Consider the following 19,303-nt stretch of genomic DNA (forward strand, 5'->3'; position numbering starts at 1 on the left):
ACAAGAAAAATATTCCTTGTGATGTCTTGTTTGTGGAGTATATCTTTTAGCAATTGATGGAAGGTTTGATATCCTTTTATGCTAATGTCCACCTCATCGCTTGCATTCTAAACCTCCTCAATGCTTAGAAGATTGGTAATGTCATCCATTATCTCATTTTTTATTACATGACGTATCTTCTTGTGGCGTGGGTCTCGAATAATGGAAAGAATGTCATGCCTCCTCACACAACTCTGTAATATTTCTCTAGAATCTTGAGAACCATTATCACCACATGCTTATTTCAAAATGTTCCTATCACAAACCAATAAATATTACCAAAAAAATCTTAATCTAACAAACACAACAACCAAAAATACCTTAATAAAAATTACTTGCAACAATAATAGCCAAAAAACAACAAACCTTGCTGCATGGATTGTTTGCTTGCAAGCACCACCACCACTATGAGTTTTTGAATGTTGTTGATTGTCCTCTTTTTCTCTCTTTCTCCCACGGGGGTGCTCTTCATGCAAGAGATTGTATCTTGTAGCTTCATAACGCGAGCCTCTTTCTCTTTGTCTCTTTGTCTCTTTGTCTCTAGCTCTACAATATTATTTTGTGCATCTTGTAGTGCATGTTGTGCACTACTTAAAGTGCTTTGCAAGCTTTTTGTTTGTGAGTGGAGTAATTGGACTCTCCATGCATCGGTCATGCTTAACCTTCTACAATATCCAAGCAGCCCATTCTCACCCTCTCCAACAAACTGAATAAATGAAGGGAGATCAGTGAAGGGTGGAGGACAATGCGAGGAAGGATCATTTTAGGATATAAATATCAATCAATCCAAAGATCCAAATTAGTCCCCGACCCTGTTGTATTCTTGCTTCTCATGTGCATTCAGATGTTCTTTCTTATTTGTGCATATTCATTCAATATGCGAATATGCAAGTCCACCTTCCACAGAAATTTCTGTCATAACCAAAATGGAAGAGACTAATCTGAAGTGACTCAGGGCATATTCATTCAATATGTGAATATGCAAGTCCACCTTCCACAGAAATTTCTGTCATAACCAAAATGGAAGAGACTAATCTGAAGTGACTCAGGGCTCTCCTATTGTATTCACAATAGGGCTATTCTATTGTGAAGAGAGAGAGGGAGGGAGATAGACTCAGGGCTGTCCTATTGTATTCACAAGGCAATAGGAGAAGAGAGCTTTGGGAAAAAAAAAGAGAGAGAGAGAGAGAGAGAGAGAGAGAGAGAGAGAGAGAGACACAAAGAGAGAGAGAGAGAGAGAGAGAGAGAGAGAGAGAGAGAATCTTATTGCAGAGGCTAGTAGGAAACGTGATTAATAATAATAATGATTGAAAGAAACGGAATGTGGGGGGAATTTAAAATATGACTATTAAAGTGGAGTGTATAAGAATGAAAGTGTGGATATCAATGATCTTAGTAGGGGGTTTTGAATAGCTAGAAAGAGAATCCTAGAGAAAATCCTAGTTCAAGAATTAGAGAGATCCCCTACTTTTAGGCCCAAAGGTAGGCGTCATTATGAGCTTTGTATCCTTAATCCTCAATAAAATTAGTGTTAATTCCTTAAAATTAGGGATCCTTACAGGGCTCTTTTTATGCTCAAGTGCCTCCTAATGTATTGTACGCATGCATAGATCACTTTCCAAAAAAAGGTTTAAAAATTGACCTTTTTTAATGGAATCTTTGAAAGATGCTAAATGTTCCTCATTTTCAGGAAATATTACCTAGTTTGCCCGCAACAGCGTTATCCTAGGATGTCCCTTCATGAGAGAAACACCGATCATATTGACATTCTCAAATGAAAGATCAAATGATAAAGGTCAACATGCGCACTTGGAAATTCCATCCTATGAGGGGCCGGCCTTTAGCTGAAGATTTAGTAAATGACTCAATCCACTACAATCCACATGTGCTAAACACATCATAAGATGATCGATTAGGAGCGGGAGAGTGAAGAATTTGCACCCCTTCTAGAGCTAGAAGACTCTAAGAATTGGATGCATATCCTTGATACCTTTTGGACATACTTCCAAGATGCATGGGTACGAGATTTTCTACGCGGCTGAAGAGTAGGAAATCCCATCCCTCTACATGCTAAGTGCCGCTTGCATGCCCGATGCCACACAAGACTGTGGTGACGGAGAACGATTATTGGGAGACCATTTGCAAAAAACGTGTAAACTCAAGGGTTTTCCTAGAAAATATGCAGACATCTGATTAAATCAAAAGAACATTGGCTAAAATATGTTGGGGTTGTTGACACACATGCTTACTTCTGCCAAGTTTGGAATGCCAAGTTTGGAAAAAGGAGCTCGTTCAACGTCCCCATTCCGGTCAATATGGTCACCTCAAAATTAAAAGAGCCCGTGCTGATTTCCAACTTGAATCTCAAAAGCTTTTCTGCTCTACATGCAAAGCATGAAACAAAAAGTTAGTGCTTTACCAAAAAAGAGGCCAAATGTTTTATGGAAGAAGAAAGCACCAAAGTCGAGGAGACCAAACAAGTCCCCAAAAACTTGAGGGCCTTCAAGTTCACTGATCATTTTATACAACATGACATAGCCCAAAGAATTCACAATTGGGAGCCAAGAACATCCAATAATGGTCCAGTTCCAAAGTTAGAGAAATTGACCTGGCATGCCTGGTCTACATAGGGGAAGTTCTCTCCGCTAAAGAAGAAAAAGACGTGGTCACTCTTCTTACGGAATTCCAAGATTGCTTCACATGGAAGTACATGAAGTAGCCAAATATAGCATCCCCATGGTACAAGGAGTGAGACAAGTGAAGCAAAGAGCCTACCCTATGAACCCCAAATATTCCAAGATGGTTCAGGAGGAAATTGAATGACTTATAAATGCTAGATTCATCTACAAGATAGAGCACGCAGAATGGGTTTCACCCATAGTGATAGTGCCCAAAAAGAATGGTAAAGTGCAAGTGTGTGTGGACCTCAAAAAGGTCAATGCTTCCACAATATGACATCACTATCCATTGCCTTTCATAGAGCATATCTGTGAGAGAGTTGCTAGAAAGGAAGCCTACAACTTCCTTGACATATTTTCCAGTTACAATCAAGTGTTGATCAATCCGAAGGATCAACATAAAATAGATTTTACTGCTGAATGGGGCACGTATACGTATCGAGTCATGCCATTTGGACTGACCAACTCCCCATGCACCTTCCAATGCCTAATGTGCATGGTGTATAAAAGGAATATCTTTTAAAATTCCTAGAAGTCTTGATGGATGACCTCTATGTCAACTCTACATGTAAAACACTTTTAGAGTGTTTACAAAAAGTGCTAGAGAGATGTCGATTCTACCAAATCTCTCTCAATTCTCTTAAGTGTCAATTTTGGGTTCAACATGCAACACATTGTCTGAAAACATGGAATCTCCGTGGACGCAACAAAGTATGACTCATTCTTAAACTACCACTACTACAGGAGTCCAACGCTTCATGGGACGTGCCTGGTATTATCAATGTTTCATTTTCATGTACGCCAACGTTTCTTGTGTCCTCTATGGACTCCTAATAATCTTTGAAAGGATAGAGGAGTGCCAAAAGGCATAAGATACCTTGAAGAAAGCCTTGGCAAGCACTCCCATATTGAGGTCTCTAGATTGGGTGTTGGGAGGGGAATCGCTTATTCCCTTGAGCAACCTGTTGAGATTCTTTGGTTATGTACGCAACATACACCAGATGGATACAAACAAACACTACCTTCAGGCTACGGTGATCGCCTACTGTGAGAAGTACAAAGACACGATGACTTAATAGACAACCTTACTCAACAACACATGGAAGGAGATGAATATACAGAGACACAATCAGAATAGAAACACATTTACAAGAGTCTTGCGTTTTTCCAAAGATGAAATATGATACAATTAGTAGCAGCAGCTAGCCTTGTAAAGCTCTGGATCCATTCTTTGATACTGCCTGCTTGAATTATCTGTTGGTACTATGATTCCCTTGGTATTAAGGTGCGCTAACTGGTGTAAAGGAAGCACTGTTGTTGGCAGTGTGCTGAAATGTAGGGTGGCTTCCCAGCAGCTCTATTGGGAATTTGAAATTGGATGAATTTGATCAAATTTAGAAACATTTCTACAACTTTGGGAGATTGAATGATCAAACAGTGTATGGTTTTTTTCACACCATTTAGGGGTACAATGTATTTTAATACAGATTGATAATCACACAAAAGGGTGGCGTTTATAAACAATGTCTAATATATGTTCTCCTAGGATTTTACAATGCTTTCCTGCACTATCAATAAAATCAATGAAAGATCTTTTTTCCAGATATGTAAAAGAAATTATGTAGAATTTGAGAAATGTAAATGTAAGAACACATTACCATAAGTTAGGAGATTCGCAAGTCTCCACTGCTAATAAGAAAGCCTTCTTGTGCTTTTGTACGCACATTCTACAGAATCTTAATCCTCTTAGTATTTGTGACTTTTAACGTCCATGAACATACAACTACATCAACACATTCCCAAACTTGTGGATCCTTCTTATTCTCTACCCAAAACTTGCTTCAACAATCCTCATAGACTTATGCATCACACTTAGGCCTTTTTTCTTAGCAGCACAAGGTGCCTAATACTGAATTAGTACCTTATTGAAATTAGGTGATGTTTCATCTATCTTGATTTCTTATTGGGCAAACACCAAGCCAAGGAGTTAGCTGGAAAGGATATAGTTCTATTTTCAATGCGATATTCTCAAATTTAAAAGATCAAAGGATTAAACGTGTTTTACTACCAAACCCAACAACTGTGTGGAAGTTAAGAGGCCTTTTGAATGAAAATATAGATGATTATATTGGACAATATATCCATATAGAAGACATCTATCATGGTGGCAAGGGAGTTAGCTGGAAAGGATATAGTTCTATTTTCAATGCGATATCCTCAAATTTAAAAGATCAAAGGATTAAACGTGTTTTACTACCAAACCCAGCAACTGTGTGGAAGTTAAGAGGCCTTTTGAATGAAAATATAGATGATTATATTGGACAATATATCCATATAGAAGACATCTATCATGGTGGCAAGGGAAGCACTGTGTATAATCCTTGGAACAATATATTTGTTGACCTTCAACAACTTCAAAGACGATGCATTTAACACTCGGTACCTTCAAAAAGCATTTGTATGCCTTCATTGTTAATGATGTTTGGTATTTATTGATTGTTAATAATGTTTTATATTGAAAAATTAATTGGCCGCCATATTAGTAAGCATGACCAAAGTTTTTGATGTCTTGAAAATATGGCCTTGTCCCTTTTACGGGACCCTTCAAAATCCATATTAGCAAGCCTCGATAAAGTTTCTGATGTCTGGTATTATTTGTATAAATATGCTATTGCTTTTCAAATTATTGCTCTCCCTTGTGAATTACTTGTTTCCATTTCAGTAAGTATTTATTTATCTTTGATGATGTCTTCTAGCAAAAGACTAAATGGACATTGGAAATCATCAATACAGGCGAGTCTCTAACTTAAGTAGTATTGATTGAATCTATTGATGCTTGCTAATAGGGCCCTTGCCCCTAAAGGGGACCCCTCAATTGCCATATTAGCAAGCATCAATAGAACCATGAGCTTGCTGACCCATTGATAGATCACATGTAAACATAACACCAAAGCATTGATTGGGTCTCAAAACACACCAAGGTTTACAAACTGCTATAATTGTATACTTGTCCATTTATGACTCTACAAATATCTTTGAATTCCTCCATTGCATATGTCTGCCTGCTGCGCTAGAATTATCTAAAATTTGTCTTCTTCTTTGCTTCTGGGCTAGAATGAAAGCAAGCTTGACTTTGGAGCTGGCAACTTTTCTTTTAACATGAAGCCTCTGTAGTATGCCGCCTCGGTAAGACCATTGGAAGACTTCTTTCATATTGTTTGCCTTATGACTCCCTCCGTAGTGTTGTGTATGTCTGAAAAACGCACTACGTGCCATATAGTGTGATTTTTCCATGCCTTGGGTGGACCGAATTGCAGGGCATCCATACTTTTTGACAAAATAGGGAAGGTGGTTGTGGATAATATGCTGTTTTCACAAAGACAACAACGCATAGTTAGTGAACAAAGAAAAGAGGAACAAGCATTTAAAAAAGAAAGAAAGAGAGAACCCTACCATGTAGTGAGTTATGCTGCAGGCTTCTTTCCACGCGTCTTTCATGGACTTTTCAAAATGTTTAACTGCCTCTTCAAAGTTTTGGCAATCACTCTTCTTCCATGCCACATTGTCACAGAACATGAATAGTTGATCAAGAGACCTCCACACCTCTTCTTTCACATTTCGTGCTTCCCCATCTGCCTCATGATCTTTGATCGCATTATGGACTTGCTTCCATAATCCATAATTAATCCTTGAAACTCTTCTTGACATAATTCATAAAGACATGTGGCAGGTGATCTGAAAACCTGAGCTGATTTTTTATAGTAAAGACAAGGAGACTTTGAGTTGCCTCCTTTACTTATGTTATACATGCACTTAAGGGTTTTTAGATCACCTGCCATATGCCACTCCGCTTGAAAGTCACCTTTGCCTGCAACATGGAGATTCTCTCCTTGCAATTGCCTTTTGAATATTGTTGGTATTTTTGTGTGGTGAAACACCTAGTTTAGTGTTTCATGGTCTTATGTCTTTACCTATGATTACAAAACCAAAATGTTAGCATACCTCAATGGAGCCTAACCACCATATGTGTTTTTCAGATTGCACACACTGAAATACTTTGAACTCACTTCAATCAATGATGTATCAAGTGCTCGATTCATTAATGTAATAGTAACCCTTTTCATTTTTTTCTCCTTTACCAGCTCGCACTCGTCCAATTTGATAACAAATATCAAAATGCCTTTGCACTCTTCAAATGTTAAACCGTAAAACTCGAGTATCTTCGACTGCAAGACAACTTAGCATTCAGCATCATGAAAGGTGTGCAAAGGGTCACATGACCACCTCACACCCAAATCCAGGTCAGGAAGGTGTCAATTTTGAGAAACTACTAATTAGAAAAAAAGGGAGCTCATTTTGGGGCCTTTTAGAAGAGAGAGAAAATAGGCTCTCAACCAATCAGGAGTGGGCCAACGTTATGTTGAAAATTCAACAAAAGAAGATGAAAATAAGAAAAAGAAATAGTACTGCATGTTCGTAGAAGCGTGTCACATTAATAAGGTGATCCAATTTGAATATTTAAAAAAATTATTTTCTGTGTAGAATTTGGAGGTCATTGGATCATGCATCATGCAGGGAATTCATGTGTAGATGAGTGAATCAATCTTTGCAGGAAGGGACTGTCAAGAAATTTAACTCGGTTAAGAGAACATAGATCTAGAACAGTATGCATAGATATAGAATAACATTGAAAAACCTAGAACTTTGACCTGTTTTCTTCTTCTCCATGCTTTCGGAGCTGTCTTGCTGACCCTCGTGCTTTATAGTGCTTCTTGACTTCTGGAGTGGGTGGAGCTCTGGAGTGGTGTTGGATGAGGATGGAAGGGTGTTAGTAGAGTAGGAGGAGAGGGGGACTATGGGCTCAGGAGGGAACAATGAGGCATAGTGGGAAGGATGAGGATGGATGATGAGGAGGAGAAAGAAAGTATGCAGGGAAGTGTGGGCTGAGCAGGGAAGAGTGAGGTGCAGGAGGGAATCCAAGAAGCATTTATAAATGGCACAAATTCCAAGGCAGTAAGGATCACATCCAGACATGTCAGAATTCAATTTCCTAGGGTGCGTGGGTCCCACCCACATGTGTGAGATACGACTTGTACCCCGGATGTGTGGTATTTATTAGAGTGTCTCCCTTCCTACTCTCCATCATCAGCATCCTCTTCATCACAGAGTACACTCAGATTACAGAGGCATCACTGAGACTACAGAGGCACCACTAAGACCACAGAGAAGCATTACTCAGACTACAGAGGTAGCACCTTCATCATCTAGCACATCCAGAGATAGCCTGCAGGTTAGTACAACTCAAACTTTCTTGTCCTGCATACTTTTAACTATTCAAACAAGTTTCTGTCTGAATGGGGAATAGCCAAATATCTGTGTCATTGAAATGGCCTTGTTTTTCCATACACTTACAAACACAAACCATTAGGAAAGCCATAAGTTCCTTTTTGTAGGCATGCAAGACACCCTTTACATATTTTTTACAACATGATCAAGTAGAAAATCTCAAGAATAGGGCTGAGGGATTGCCCTTTTGGTTATTTCCTGCTCATCATACAAATTTGCATGAAAACGCGAGGACTAGTGTTTGCTCTTCCTTGAGTGTCATAATCGCGTTTTCATGCAAATCTGCATTTTGGCCCTTTTCTTTACACACTGAGGACTTCTGAAGCATTTCATGACCTGTTCTTCCAAGTTTTGGTGTCAAGTACTCTCCTCACATTTTGTTGCAAATTCTCCATTTCTATTGACATCCATCTCCAATCAAATGCTAGGAACATCTTACAGTGTTCTGGATAGTAAATGATACTAGGAGGAATTCCCCAGGGCAAAAAAGAGCAAAACAAGGAGGAAGAAATGAAAACTAAAACTAATATAAGAATTTGTAGGAAAACGCGATTTAGGCCATTTGGAAAATGTAAAGCACTCTCCTCACATTTTGTTGCAAACTTCTAAGTCCTATTCATATCCATCTCTAATCAAATCCTAGGGTGATGTACCAGATTCCTAGGCAGTAAGATTCAATAATTCTATAGATGGAAGAAGTATATATAAAAAAACATTGAAAAGAATATAGATCTCTGACCTTTCTTTTCCTCTTCCATACTGTTGGAGTTGCCCTGGTGATTCTCCTGCTCTCTTCCAAACTTGAGCTGCAGCCTAGGTAACCTGGAGATCTGGCAGTGGTAGTAGTCTTCAGGCAGGTTGCAGAGTGGATGGAGTGTGTTGGGTAGGAAGTGATCAGAGGGGGAAGGAAAAGGATGATGGGAGGGTGCTGGCAGGGATGGAAGACAGGGAGGGAAGAGTGTTAATGGATCTGATTATGAAATCATGATTGGCACAATTTCCAAGGCAAAAAGTGACTTTCACACGTGTCAAATTTCAAATTCCAAAAGATCTGGGTGGGACCCCACACGTGTGAAAAAACGACTACATTCCACATGTGTGGTATTTATTAGCTACTTTATTTGTATTTTGCAATAATCTATTCACTCCTGTTTAATCTCTCCTAACTCAGCTCTTTTGCCTCTCTACCTCCCTACTCTACACCATCAGCATCCTGACCAGCAGCACAGGTTCATCCCCAGCACAGGGTACTCATCACCAGCACAGCACACCTACAGATAGCTTCCAGGTCAGTAAGACACTCTATATCCTTTTCTTCTTGTTTAATAGTATATTAGGGTAAGGTACTGAGTGATGTGATGTAGCTTAGATTTTATGATAAATATTATATGCATTCCTTAGCTTTTTCCACTGTAAAGAGAAACAGGAAGACTTTTGAATTGGGCTTGTAGAGTGAGAGCTTGATCACTTCTTGCCTTCTATAGACTCAATCCATCTTGCACCAAGTTGGAAACACACTTAAATGACTGAAGGCATGCTCCAGTATGCTGCCTCAAGAATTTGCAGTAAAACGCGAGGAGGGGGCTTTAGGAATCTCAAACAGCCCAAATTGCATTTTGTTGCAAATTTAAAACTGCTGCTTCATCCACCCCTATCATTGTGATTTTATGTCTTTCTAGGCTATTCAAGGCTGTATACTCCTTGCATAAACTCAATCCATATTGTTTGTAGTTGTAAAGACACTGAATTCACTGTAGGAATGTAATAGCATGTTGTTTCAAGTATTTGCAGGAAAACGCAATGGTGAGCTATTAGGAATTTCAAATTATCAAAATCGCGTTTTGTTACAAATTTATAAATGTTGCTTTATCCACCTTGTCATTGGCCTTCTTGTATCATTCCATGTTCTCCATGGCTGTAATCTTTTTCCATTGCTTTGTATGCAGCTTTTCAGAGTGATGGTAAGAACCAAGGCAACTGCAAGGAGGGCTGGCAAGGGGCCAGGGCTTGCAGCAGCAGCAGCTCGGGCAGATATCAAGGAATCTAGTGTGCCTCCAAAGGGAAGAGTTGCACATGGCAGGAAGGGGAAGCCAATGAGCCTGCTCCAGCAAAAGTCTAAGAGATTGAAACATTTTGCAGGTGTGCTAAAGGAGATCAAGAAGCAGCAAAAAGCTATAGGCTTTGCAATCCCCAAGGCACCTTTTCAGAGACTAGTGAGAGAAATATGTGATAGTTGGCACCTTGGTTTCAGGTGGAACAGGACTGCCATTCTTTTCTTACAGGAAATGGCAGAGGATTACGTGGAGAAATACTTTGAAGATGCAATGCTTGTAGCAGCCCATGCTCACAGGGTAACTCTGATGGCCAAAGATTTCAACACTTTGTCCAGAGTGAGATGGAGGTATGACAAGCTGGTCCATCCTGTGGAATGGCAGGACATAAAAATGAGAGACATATTATTAATTCCACCTACAAGAAAATTGAAGGTAGATAAGGTGAAGGTTGTTGAAGTAACCCACTCACAAAGAGCACCAGAGGGAAAGCTGCTTATGAGGAGTCACTGAAGCAGCAAATAGAAGAATCCAAATCTACTATAGATGTGGAGACTGTACAGATGGAGATGCAGATATAGAGAAGGTTGCAGGAGCTGGGCCCTAACATAGTTGTCCATATTGAAGATAAAACTTCAGAGAATGATTTTGACTTGACAAAACCATGCTTGGCAGCATTGGCTCATAAGAATGAGTATTGCTCAGATACTATCATTCTTGCAATGCTCTAGTAAGTGTCTTTTATTTTACATTTGTTTGTAAAACAATCCTTATTGTACCTCCTCCTTTACACCCTACCCTAATTATTTTTTTGTCCAATGTAGCATGATGAGAAGCTGGCTGAACCATGCTGTACAGCATACAGTTCATATTATTGATCCTGCCATTTCCTTTAAGTTAAGAGATCTAAAGGAAACTCCCATGGATATTTTCAATTGGTTCAGACACTGTGATTTTGATCATGTCAATATTTTGCTACTTCCATACCATAACAAGTATGTGGGTGACTGCTTCTTTTGGGATTTTTCTTCAAGATTGAGAACTCTTGTAGCCTTTGATTTCTTAATGCATTTTTCCTTATGCAGTGACCACTGTGGAGCTTTGCTTCTATTGACATCCAGTAGAAGCAATGCTTTTTATTCAACTCTCTTAGAAACACACACAGAGAGGTGAAATTGTAAATGGTTTGTGTGCTATTTTTAACTTTAAACTTCATTATTTTGATTTAATGCACACTAACTGAATTATATGTATTGCAGTTGTATTAGAAGGCTTCTAGATGCATTGGATCACTGTCCTAATGTCAATATTTTAGATTCAATAGAGCCAATAGATTTAGAGGTAGAAAGTCGTTCCCTCTATTGATGTCTATTTCATGCTATGCCTTTGAACTTATTGAGTAATTTTATTTTGTCAGATATTAACAGTTTCTAACATATCTTTCCAACTATCCAGACACCACAACAAGATGATTCAAGTAGCTGCAGCGGTTGGAGATTGCCAAATATATACTTTCAAGCTATTTTGAGATAGGACAGCCAGAGCTTGTAAGAAAAAATAATTTTCATTTAGCTTCAAAAAATTTGATATTGGTACAAAGTGTTCTAAATCATCATATCTCATTATTGCAGATGAGAGAAGATAGCTTCAGCTCGAACTATGTATATAGTTTCAGAGCTGATATAATTTGGAAGTTTTTGAAGTATGCCTCCCCCAAACCTATTGTACCAGCTACTGTCGAGTTGGGTGAGAGCTCTAAAGTCCGAGAAGGTGTCATACACCTTGATGACACAGATGATGCGGATGTGGTGCCACAGGAACAAGGACCTAGTGCTGATGAGGAGAAGCCACAAGAACAAGGACCTGCTCTGCTCTGCTCTGCTTCTGCTGATGTTATTGAGGAGATGATAGAGTAACAGCAAACAGATGCTCCCGGGGCAGTAGAGGAGACAATGGAGCAGCACTAAGAGACTGTACACGATAGGATGGAGCAGCAGAAAATAGATTCTCCAAATAAAGATGATACGGTGAGCTTGGACCATGTAGAGCGGCCTCTAGATCAACCTGTAGTAGATAAATAGAAAATTGTTGTCAAGAATATGTTCTACATATATAATTAAACACTTCTGTATAGAATTTTACTTTATTGAATATAATACCTTTGTTTATGGAGTCTGTGTTATCTCAATTTTTAAATTTTCAATGTCTTTGCATTTTATTGAACTCTCTCTTCTTTTGAGCACCTGCTGCAAAAAAGTAATATGAAACAATAGGGTAAAGTAAACTAATAGCAGTGCTTAATGAGACTAGGATAAGTCAGATGGTATACCTTCTTATTGTTGTAGATAAATAAAAAGTCCTTTGAAATAGAACCTTCTGTCTCAAATAGAATGTCATTGCGCAATTGAGCTAGGGAGCAACATTGTCTTAATGAGATATTGACTAGCACATCACCATTCTCAACAACATCAATATCAAGAATTTTATTTTCTGCACCAAAAGAATCTTCATCTTGATCCATTGGGACTAGTTTTGTACCTAGCATTCGACTGCGCTTATAATAAAAAGAAAAAATAAAATTTTGTGATGCAACCATGTACTTTAGTTGCATAGAAGGTTGGACAACCTCACAAAACACTGAACTACATGTCTTCTTATCCCAACCTTTATCCAAAAATTATGGCATGCATGCCAGACTTGTTGCTTTAACTGTGAACATTGTTTTTGAAACCTTCACTGGAAAGGTATTAAACAAGTCTACAAAAACTGTGAGAGGCATGCATAAAGAAATTTTTATTATCCTTGTGGCAATATTGGGCCTCAGAGCTTTCTGTACTTCTTTGAAAATCTTGGCCCTATATGCCTCTGTAACACTAAAATGTGGGAGAGGCCAATCCACTGAATTCCATGCCGGAAGGTCTTGTTTTCTTAACACACCATGTGTGTTTGCATTGTCCAGCAATTGATAAAAATGATTAGTAAAAAATATACCGGATTGAGCTAGCTCTGTTGCACATCGACCTTGGTATTGTTGTTCTCCTATCGATCCATGCAAAACATCTATAAATCCCAGAATACAATCGATGTTTTGCCATGTCTCATACGATGAAGGGTATAAATCTGAAATAAAATAACATAAGAATGTCAATAAGCAAAGAAAGAAAGCTTTATCTTAAAAATCCATACACCTCATAAAGAACAAAACCACAATAGAAAAATATACAATTAGGCCTATGTTGCGGAAGATCATTTGCATAGTCTCGCAAGACAAGTTCTTTATGCATGTACACATGCTGAATCAAAACTTCTTTCACCGATATCTTCCCTCTGGTGATTTTAAAATCTCGTACACTCTTCCCTTCCATGATGCCAAGAAAATGTTTTTTGTCTGGGGTCTCTTTCTTTTGCTAGGTTGCATGAGCACCCATGCTCCTTTTGAAACACTAAACCTTTCCCAAGTTCCTTCCGTTTTGACTGTACTTGAATTCTCTACCGAAGAAATAGAAGAAGCAGGTCGACGGGGTAAGGATGTGTGGTATAATTCTGCCTTCATAGCATTATCATCCACAGAGCGTCTTCCACAAGAATGGCCATAGTTTTTATTCACCATGGAGACCTTGTGAATTTGTAACCACAGCAAAGTAATGTAAACAAGATAACAAAGTGAAGTTTCAAGAAAGAGAAAGTGGGCAGACAGACAGTTGGACAAGAAACATCTTACTCTAAGCCACACAGGATCAAGGGAGCAGTTTTGGATAAGAAGAGGCTGCTGCACAATGAGGCAGTGGTGTAGAATGGTAGACCTTTCGAAGAAAAGGCAGCACAACATTTCAAAGTTCAAAGGAAGGTGGAAGCGGGAAGGCCCTTGTCAGAGAAAATGTCAGACTAGATTCTATCTTCATGTCCAAAGATCTTGTGAGAATAAAAAACCAATCTCCACATTAATGTAGCACGCTTGTACCTACATAAAATATTGTTTCTTTTATCTATTTTCTCTTATTTTTGTGATTTTCCAACGTTACGTTGGCCCTCTGTTCATTGGTTGAGAGCTTATTTTTCCAAACCGTAAAAGGTCCCAAAATGAGCTCCCTTTTTTCCTAATGACTCAAATGGTGCAAATGTGCAAGCGAGAAGTAATGGAAATGTGAGAGAAGAGGATGGAGCTGCAAGGGATGATAATAATCGAAGACTGTGAGATGTGCACCTTGATCCCTTAACTCAAAAGATTTTCATTATGCTTTATTTTGTATATGGCCTTTTTGGACTCATACACTTATCTAATTTAATCAAATATTGTAATATAATTATGACATGTTCTAAGTATTGTAATGCTCATGCAATGTATGAATTGCCAAAAAAAATATTTGTAATATTTTATATTATATATGTCAAATAAAGGAAACAAAATGGGAGAGATGTGGGGATATATCTCTCCCATTCTATCCCTGCTTTTTTTTTTGTTGATTGCATCGCGGCTATAGGCACAACTATAGATGATGCAGCTATAATCTTGTGCCCCTAGCTGCGTGTATAGTCATGTGGCGTTTGTTTTCTAGCTAGTCTCTTTATAAGCACACGGTTCTAAATGCAGCTATGCTCCCCATGTGTTGTAGTGTAATAGTAATTATCTTATAATAACCTATTATAAATAATATTTTATATATGAACCATTTATGATCATCCAACGACTTATGGAACTCAATATATTTTTATACAAGGGAAGCTTAAATTGAAAATTTTAAAATTACACTATAGCATTTTTCCTAAAATTTCTCAATAGATTACATTAAATTTTAGTTTTGTAACTTTAATGTTGTAGGAGATTCAATTATAGGTTTAGTTTTATAAACATGTCCTGGTAAATAATAAATAATAAGTCTAATAACATGTATTAAGATATGATATATATTATTAACGTATCATAGATAAGGTATCTATATATTATTAAGCCTAAGAATATCTATCAATTTTGTTTATAGATCTATGTAAAAGAGAAATATTGATAAGATATCTTTTATACCTAAAAATATGTAAGTATACCATGTGAGTTCAAATTAAGGGGTTTTTTAACTCAAAATTTAAGATAAATTCACAGAAATACATTTACAAAAAGGGTTTTTTAAAGGAAAAAAAACCTATAAATCCATAAAGAAAAAGAAGTCATTTTATTCATGAAAAATTCACAACAAGCAAGGGGTTTTTTTAATACCCCTTGAATGGACGTGATACATAGGGTTTCTTAGTAGTGCACCCCCCAAGGCCACAAATGAATAGATCTTAGCATAAAATGTATGGATAATTTATTTATAAATCAAACCTCCTTTAAAAAGTATTACAAACACTTTAAATTTTTTTCATTTCAAAGATATGTTGGCTTTTTTGTGTAAAATGAGGTATTGATAAATAAAATATTTATTAAGCCTAATAACACATGGAACCCCATTTTGAGTGTAAAGAGAACTTATAAGTGGTTATAAAAGAGAACTTGAGTGATTATAAAAGAGAAGTTTTTATTATCAATCCTTGACAACACCTTGATTTCGCTCCCTAATATTCCTAGTATCCCATGCACCAACACATTATCATATAAGAAAATGGCACAATGGAAAGAGATAGCAAGATAAAGCACAATAGACAATGCAATAGATACACAATGGAGAGAATTTAAAATTCTGATTATACCAAAGAGGTATAAGTGATGGTGTTGTCCACCCGTGTGCTCTCAAGTAGAGTTTAGATGGAAATCTAGACAGACTCTAGATGGAGTATGTACGAAGTGTAGAAGGGGGTGGATACTCACAAGCATTGGACACCTTAGCTCATGGGAACCACGTCCATATATAGTATTGTAGGCGGTGTGGTAGATGTGTATACAACGAGGGCAATTACACTGCATAGACACGGTCATCATCCGCATATCAAGAATGCAGCCCACCGACCACCGCCCACTAATGATGGACCTAGTATCTGAGGGAATATTCTAAGGAATATTCCTCATACCGTTGCCTTAGGGGCTCGCGCCCCCTTCAAGCTTCTTCTTATTTAGCTTCTTCTTCTTCTCATCAGAAGATGTCGCGCCTTTACCTTTGGCATTGGCCGAAAATGCTGCATCACTACCATCGCAGGTCTTCAGTCGCATCTCCTCCTCAAGTAGCATAGCACTAAATTCTTCGAATGATAAAGATGGTACTCCAACCTGAGTGTTTAGTGATGTAGCCAAGCCATCATACTTCTGTGGAATTTGATCTCATAGATTTTTGATCCACAAGATAAATGCTTCAACAGCTTCTTCTTCTACAAACTTTTCAGCACAACAGCAAGCTGATTCTCCAAGTTCAAAATCCTGGTCAGATTACAAGTCTCATACTAATTTCTCAGTATTATCCAAGCCTCTGTAGCCTTGGTAGTATGTTGAATCAGAGTGAGAACAGAATCACTTATGCTAGTGACAATGGCACAAAGTGCGTCAGCATTGCGCCTTCTCCATGCCCGAAGAAGTGTAGCATCTAGCGAAAGCATGTTTGCAAGGTTGTTGGGGTCGGGACTTCCCACTGGTTCTACATCCATTCCCATAACAGTTTCTAAGATCTCATATGAGTCTAGAATGGCATTGATTTTGAATTTCCAAAGAGTATAGTTGGTCCCATCAAGCTTGCCTTCCATGAAGGCAGGTGGAAGAATGCGCAAGACTGGTACACCAATAGCAACAGAGGTAGAAGCCATCACTCCTAGGGTTCTATGCAAAGAAAGACTAAACTTTATGTACTATTCCTAATAAGAACACCTAAACTCTGATACCATATAAGAATATGGTATCAGAAAGAGATAGTAAGAAAAAGCACAATAGACAATGTCATAGATACACAATGGAGAGAATTTAAAATTCTGATTATACCAAAGAGGTACAAGTGATGGTGTTGTCCACCCGGGACCTTGCACTCTCAAGTAGAGCTTAGATGGACATCTAGATGGATTGTGGATGGAGTATGTACGAAGTGTAGAAGGGGGTGGATACTCACAAACATTGGATACCTTAGCTCATGGCAACCATGTCCATGTATAGTACTCTAGGCGATGTGGTAGATGCGTATACAATGAGGGCGGTTACACTACATAGACACGATCACTGCCCGCGTATCAAGAACACGGCCCACTAAGACCACCGACCACCACTCACTAATGATGGACCTGGTATCTGAGGGAATATTCCTCATACTCTGACCCCAGCTAATGCTCGTATCCCTGACCATCTCCTAACTCATCTCATCAATGGTCACGATAATGATCCCATCGGCATCTGAGCCAAGGTTCCCACTAAAGACATATGCACCATGGCTACTCCTCATAATGGGGGCCTAACAAATTTGCATTATACATCAAAGTGAGATACATGCTGAGAGGCGGGCATTGAGTGTATACTAACATATCAGTGTTGCAAGAAACATTATATAGAGCTAGTTGCTTATTTGTTCTCTTAAGATTGGTTCCCTCTCACGTAGTTTGATGTCTCTTATCCTTGTAGCATTTAAAGAAATCGTTTGAAGAGGATGCCTCAAAAATGGATGTTTCTTAAAGATATTTTATTTTTGGTACAAAGGTTGAAAATAATATTTTGTCATAAGGTTATTGTCCAATTTTAGAAGAAGACCATGTACGTAAAGTAAAGCAAATTATTTTTTCTTTGAGATGTATCTTGAGCCCCAAAAATCTATTTTGAGTATAATCGATTTAAAAATATACCAAGAGGAAGCATGGGCTCACTCTCTTCAATGTGGAGGCAAATTGGATCCAATCTTCTGTTCTTGTCTCTACTCTTTTATTTTTGTGAAATTTAATATTTAAAGAGTCCTTGTCACCCAACCTTAAAGCTCTAAGCTTATTTAAATAATACACCTTAAGGCTTACTATTTCTCTCCCTAGTTCCTCCACATGACCTCTTAACTTTTCTTGTTACTTCTTTATAATAGCAATTTTGTAAATAACAACGAGAACTATGAAGTCTCCCTTCCTATGATAAACCAAAATATGTGTTGGTATACATGACTTCAATAATCCCTTTGATAAGACTATTGTCGGTTACAATAGACTTAGCAAATGAATCTCTTGTATTGCTACTTTCACCACATTTATTTGGCAATTGGTTGTTGCAAAGGTTACCCAATATACCCTCCATGTTAGATACACAAGATTTGGTATTGATTTCATATTGTTGATCAACAAACTAACCTTGCTAAAGTTGAGATAACCTTCTTTTTCATCAGATCCTTTACAATGTGCTAAATGTAATTTGTCACCCATTTAACTTTTCTTACTCTTGAAAAAACAACACAACTTTATGCACATAAGATTTATTGAGCCTACAATGAATTTCATCTATAATGATCTCCTACGATGCCTCACTCCAATGAGCATTAAGACTTTGAAGCAGTTGTACCAACACCTTTATCCTCCATGTTGAGAACTTGAAGAAATTGTATAAACACCTTTATCCTCCATGTTGAGACTTTGAAGCATCTGTATTCTCCAGTGTGAATGAATTCCTGCCTACGATGCCTTATTCCACCACGTTGAGACTTTGAAGTAATTGTACCAACACCTTTATTGTAAAAACTAATTAAGAACACAATCCTCACCATCAATACTATTAAAGATAAGAATAATATTATCTAATGTATATCACTTCCGTCAATATCAAAATAAGTAAAAACATCTTAAAATCATTTCATCTTTGTATGTAAAAAGAACATGAAGTTTATAAATTAGATGTATAGAATAAATATTTGCATTGTTTTTTATTATTATGTTCATCACATAAATTCATTTGTAAACATTTTTGCTCAAGGTTTGCACATACCCAAGCAACCTTCCATGAGGTTACTACGCTTTAATTAAAACATTTCTTAAGAGTTAACACTAGTTTGGTAATAGGACAAAAAAGTGTCTGTGGACATATTTATGTCATGTTTATTGACCAACTTTATGGAATTATTTAGAACACATGGATAGTGAAAGTCAAAGCTTTCCTTTTTTCATATCATCAGGTACATAGCGAAGGAAATTTGAGATTTTTAGGGATCACATTGATTACCTCTAGGCTTTTCAATTTCATAAAAGAATTCATCGACCAAATTATAATCATAATGCATTGCTATTTGGACTATATTTGGAACAAAGGCTCTAATTAGCCAA

The sequence above is a fragment of the Cibotium barometz genome, chromosome 55 (genome assembly GCF_041138505.1).
Source record: "Cibotium barometz isolate CiBa-2024 chromosome 55, ASM4113850v1, whole genome shotgun sequence".
Taxonomy (NCBI): Eukaryota; Viridiplantae; Streptophyta; class Polypodiopsida; order Cyatheales; family Cibotiaceae; genus Cibotium; species Cibotium barometz.